We start from the raw sequence: 6,078 nt of genomic DNA on the forward strand, positions 1-6,078 counted from the left end.
GATAATAACATTAAAGAATGTCAATGCTTACAAAAAACTCTATCAGCCTATTAGATGTTGACCTGGAAGGGTAGAGATCCATGTTCACTTATCAACTACATAACAAAGAGATTACCTAGGTTGAAAACCATACATCAGGATGAATAGACTAAAGCTTGTCGTAACATATCTTTGGTTGACCGTGGATGATGAGTGATATTTTAGGCTAATTGTACCCAACCTCTTGGATTTGGCTCGACAAAATGACTTGAATTTTGGAGCACGATTGCTCATAGTGTCATTTGGTAGCCCATATAACTTGTACACATTCCCACAAATACATATGCTAATTTTACAGATTTTGTTGTTGACGCGAGCGTTGGCCAACATGTCGATCACAACCCAGTGGAACCATGTCCGTAGTTTGTGGTGGGAAGACCTACAATGAATATTCTAGAGTTACTTTTCCTATTTCTATTTAAAATCTCTAATTGATGCATTCCTATACATGCTTGTGCTTGTTCACATGGCACTTTTGTTAGTGTAAGACATACTCTTGGATTTCTTGGAGCTATTTTTGCTAGAAAACTTTTCTCCTATGTGCATGTCTTTCTATTCCTATATGACGTGCACTGGGAATATTGTGACACTCATAGAGGCCTAGTGTTTGAGTCGATCGTACACATACACTTCCTTTATGCAACAAGTACTCTATCAATGGAGAAATGTTTCCAAATATTCAGTTCATCACTTGTTAGAGGAGGACCATATCGTGGAGTTACCAACGTCACTTCCTTTGAAGTGAGAGAGATTTCTCTTTTGTATGAGAATCCACACCTTTAGAGGAGTATGCTTGATCACAGAGGGCAACCCATGTTGTAGTTGGGAGGCATTGCAAGGTGAAGTTCTATAGTTGGAGGGCAAGCAACCCTTTCTTTTTTATATGCTCCACGTAGAAGGTTGCAAGAGTTTCACAAGCTTGAGGAATATTAAAGAGGTTGATACCTCAAATCTAATAATATTATCTTAAATGAGTAAAATGAAGGGAAAATTACCAAAATACCCTCTAATTTGTGGAGATTCCCAAAATACCCCTCAAATTTAAAAAATTCCCAAAACACCCTTGTATCTATTTTGGTTGAATTATTCAAGCTCATCATTCCTTTATTCTTTTTTGACAATCAAGATCCGTTTTTGAGTGCTTAGCATGTAATTTGTCACAAATTACCTCGCAAAAAAGGGCAACTATATCTAAAAATAATGACAAAGCTTGCATAACCTACTCAAATTCTAGTTTTAGTATCTTGTATTGATAGACAATCAATCTTCTTATGAAAGTTTTTTAATCTTTGGAAAAATTTAATCTCACAACAAGGGGTATTTTGGGAAATTATGACAAAATATCGGGGGTATTTTGGGAAATTTTTAAATTTGAGGGGTATTTTGGGAATTTCCACAAATTAGAGGGGTATTTTGGTAATTTTTCCTAAAATGAATCCACCATTGGATTTAGCAAACAGAAAGACATTAAATGATTCTGACAAAGCTATAATTCAATCATTTTATTTTTATGAAAAATGTACCACATGGTTATTTGGTGCCATAGTGTGTGTGTGTGTGTGTGTGTGTGTGAGAGAGAGAGAGAGAGAGAGAGAGAGAGAGAGAGAGAGAAGGGCATCCCTCCCTCTCGTGTTTTGATGCAATGCCATTTGGTACTTACGTTTTTTGACATTTTGAATCATGTTGTGGAGTTATATGATCTTTTGAGCACTTCTACTAGGTTTTTGAAACTTTTGATGTATATATGTCAAATGCTTTTCAACGTCAATCTTTGAGAACTTCTACTAGGTTTTTGAACTTTTTCAATGTATATCAAATGTTTTCAAATTTGCTAGTAACAATATATTCACATATAAGAAGAGATTGCATTAAGAGGTAGGGGCTTCTTTGGCGCAAGACATGAAGCCTCTATGATGGGTTGTGTGTTGTTCCTACCGAGGCTACAACATATGAGGTTTGGATTGGATGTTAGGGCTGTTACCATATACATGTGGTAGTGATGTGTGTCAGACACACTTAGGACTGTCGGGGCAGTTTTTCCCCCTCTAGGAGGTTTTTCCCCCGTGCATTGTATATACACCCATCATTCTAGGGCTATCTATCTTTCCATTGCGCACTAAGTAATACACTTTGTTGTGTGCCTTGAGCTTCCTTCGTCTTCTCCAAGCTGTGTGTGTTTTCTTGCAACCCTAATTCCAACAATTGGTATTAGACAAGTTGTGTCCTCTCGGGCTTAGTCGTCAGCAGCTTCAGTACACGCCTGCTCACTTTCTCCGATTTCTGTAAGCTTTGGCGAGCGTTCGCATGTCGATGAAAATTTTGGGTAAGCTCGAAGAACCTAGTTTGCTCAGATTTTTGATTCGGGCTCATTTCGATCTCCGTTTCCACTACACACGCAGTACTGCACAGGCTATTTCATCATTTTATGCAAAATTTCAGTCAATGCCATTTTTTGCATAACTAAGGGAGTCTTCTACGGTTTGTGCTATATATCACGTGTTGTTCCCGCTCCGTTTCTCCTCTTTTCGGATAGTTTTCACATCAGGTGCAGACATTCATCATGGCCGACAACAACACAAATGTGCTCAAGATATTTGCTGCTGAGGACATATTGGATGGGGAAAATTACCCTATGTGAACTTATATGATGCAACATGTTCTTGTGTCAAAGGGTGTCTGGAATATTGTATAGGGCAGGTCGACAAAAATTTCGGGTTAGCTCAAAGAGCTTAGTCTGCTCAGATTTTTGATTCGGGCTCGTTTCGGTCTCCGTCTCCACTACATACAGTACTGCACAGGCTATTTCGTCATTTTGTGCAGAATTTCTGTCAGTGCCGTTTTCTGCATAACAGGTCTCTTAGAGTCTTCTACGGTTTTTGCTATATAGCACGTGTTGTTCCCGCTTCATTTCTCCTCTTTTCGGACAGTTTTTACATCAGGTGCAGGCATTCGTCATGGCTGACAACAATACACATGTGTTCAAGATGTTTGCTACTGAGGACAGATTGGATGGAGACAATTACCCTATGTGGGTTTACATGATGCAACATGTTCTTGTGTCAAAGGTTGTCTGGAATATTGTGCAGGGCATTGATGTACGTCGTAATTCTGAGGATGTAGGAGATGTTGAGGATGTTGCAGGTCTTGCTACTTTTAGAATTGTTTTGCCTATGACAGAACAAGCTCGTTGGGATGTAAAAGATGCACATACTCATACATTGACTGCGTTGTCTGTGAAACGCACTATTACTCCTCACATTCGTTTAGCGAAATCTGCAAAACAGGCTTCGGGATAATCTGGCTGGTCTTTATGCAAGTCGGAATGAGGTTACAATTGCATTACTGCGTAAAGAGTTGGAACCAAAGATTATGCATGAGGAAGATGACATGGACACTTTCCTTGTTGGTGTCGAGGATATCAATGAACAACTTATTTCTGCAGGTGAAGTCATTTCAGTCAGTTCCCTTGTGCAGACTGTTCTTGATGCCTTGCTAGATTCTTACCAGACTTTTGATAGTACTTGGAGACTTATGACCCAAGGAAATCATGAAGTTGTCAAGTTTGATGCATTATGCACATTGTTGTTCTTACAGAAATGGCACGATGTATGGTCAAAAGTCAAGCTTTGCCGCATTCATTTTGGGTTGAAGTTATCATGTGTGCCACTTATGTACTAAACAAGTGTCCTACAAAAGCTTTGAAGTCTATTACTCCATATGAACCATGGCATGATAGAAAGCCTTCTATTGAGCACATGCGTGTTTTTGGTTGTTTTGCATATGCTTTAATGGCACAAACACAACAAAAACAATTGGATGATAAGGCTGTGAAATGTATTTTTGTTGGTTATACTGCTGAAAGCAAAGGTTACAGGTTACATTATCCACAAACAAAGCGTATTCTGGTTTCACGGGATGTTATGTTCGTGGAAGATTCTGTCCAGCCCTTGCTTTCATGTACTAGAGACAGTAATGTAAGATCATATGACATTTATGACACTTTATTGCCTCTTTTCAGTGGTGGAAGTTCAAATGTAAGTTCCAATGAGGCAAATGTATAGCCTATGAGGGTTTCTAAAAATGTTATAGATCACCCTATTACTGATGCAGATGTACCTGATGTAGATGAGAAAAGGGATGAAAATGAGCAGGCTAGAGGTATGCCAAAATGGCTGGTGCATACATTGCGTGACAGTAAATTGGATGGACCTTATCTAAACGAACTCGTTCAGGCTCTCGCCATGCATCTTATGCATCAGATTGTTATGCTTTGGCTGTGTCTAGCTTACATAATGTTGAGGAACCTCTGTATTTGGATGAAGCACATAATGCAAAAAAATTGGATGGCTGCCATGCAATTAGAATACGATGCACTTATAGAAAATTACACATAGACTTTATGTGATTTGCCTCCTAGCAAAAAGGCCATTGGTATGAAGTGGGTTTACAAGTTGAAATGCAAGCCGGATGGTGAGATTGATCGCTATAAGGCTCAACTTGTTGCAAAGGGTTATGCACAACAAAAAGACATAGATTATGAAGAGACTTTTTCTCCCACTTGTTGTCTGACTACTGTGCGTTTTCTATGTGCATTGGCAGCTCATTTTGGTTGGGATGTACATCAATCAGACATTGTTATTGCTTTCTTGAATGGTGACATATTTGAGGAAGTTTATGTAACGCAACCTCGTGGTTTTGTCAAAAAAGGATGAGGATAAGGTGTGCAAATGTAACAAAGCTTTGTATGGATTGAAGCAATCTCCTCGTGCTTGGTATGAGAAGGTTGACACTCATTTGGTCAAACGTGGCTTTCGTAATAGTCCAATAGAAAGCACATTGTAGGTAAAGGGTGAGGGTGATGTACTTTTGATTGTGGTTCTTTATGTAGATGATTTGCTGATCATTGGACCAAATGAGAGACATATTGCTGAATTTAAGGCTGATTTGAATGCTACTTTCAAGATGAAAGATATGGGGTTGTTGCATCATTACTTGGATATACAATTTAAGCAGTGTGATGGAGGTATCGCCTTGTGTCAAAAAAGTTACATAGAGACATTGCTATGTAAGTTTGAACTTGAGGATTGCAAACATATCTCCACTCCCATGGAAACATGTTTGAAATTAAGTCTTCATGATGCTAGTGATCCTGCAGATGTGACTCTCTGCTTTGGATGCCTCATTTATGTATGCAACACGAGGCCGGATATTCAATTTGCAGTCTCATAGGTCATCAAATTTATGCATAGCCCAAGGTCTAAGCATTGGTAGGCTGTCAAGAGGATTTTCCGCTACTTGAGTGGCACTTTACATCTTGGCTTGTTTTATCCCAAGGGGGGATCATTGCCGCCAGACTTACATGCTTTTTTGGACGCATATTGGGCTGTTTGTTTTGACACACGAGTGTCCACAAGTGGCTTTTGTTTCATGCTTGGCAGCTCATGCATATCATGGTTGAGCAAGAAGCAACCTACTGTGGCCACTTCCAATTGTGAGGCTGAGTATAAGGCAGTCTTCACAGCTACGATTGAGTGTGTATGGCTCAGACGCCTTATGGTTGGTTTGGGTGTTGGACATGACACTGCCAACACTATCTACACTAACAGTCAGAGCGCATTGGACGTTGCGAGGAACCTAGTTTTTCATTCTCGCACAAAGCATATTGAGGTGCATTACCACTATGTCAGGGAGAGGCTCTTAGCAGGAGAGATCAGCTTGGCTTATGTGCCAACACAGGACAACCTTGCAGATCTTTTTGCAAAGGCATTGTCTCATGAGAAGTTCGAAGCTTATATCAACGTTTTGTAATGAAGAAGACGGTTCATAATTTTTAGCATCATCTTTGCATTTGGTGAGTATATTCTTATTGTTGACTTTAGAAATTCTAAGAAGGGGAGTAACATAATTTATACATAAATGTGTTGACATAGAGATGGATTTGTTTTTCTTCTATAAATCAATAAGCATTGATTTGCAGAGGAATTTACCAAGCTATGTTATGATTGTTTGGTTACGGATGTATATTTTTGTAGCCTTTTG

Source organism: Adiantum capillus-veneris, chromosome 1 (assembly GCF_014529385.1).
Source record: "Adiantum capillus-veneris isolate H3 chromosome 1, ASM1452938v2, whole genome shotgun sequence".
NCBI lineage: Eukaryota > Viridiplantae > Streptophyta > Polypodiopsida > Polypodiales > Pteridaceae > Adiantum > Adiantum capillus-veneris.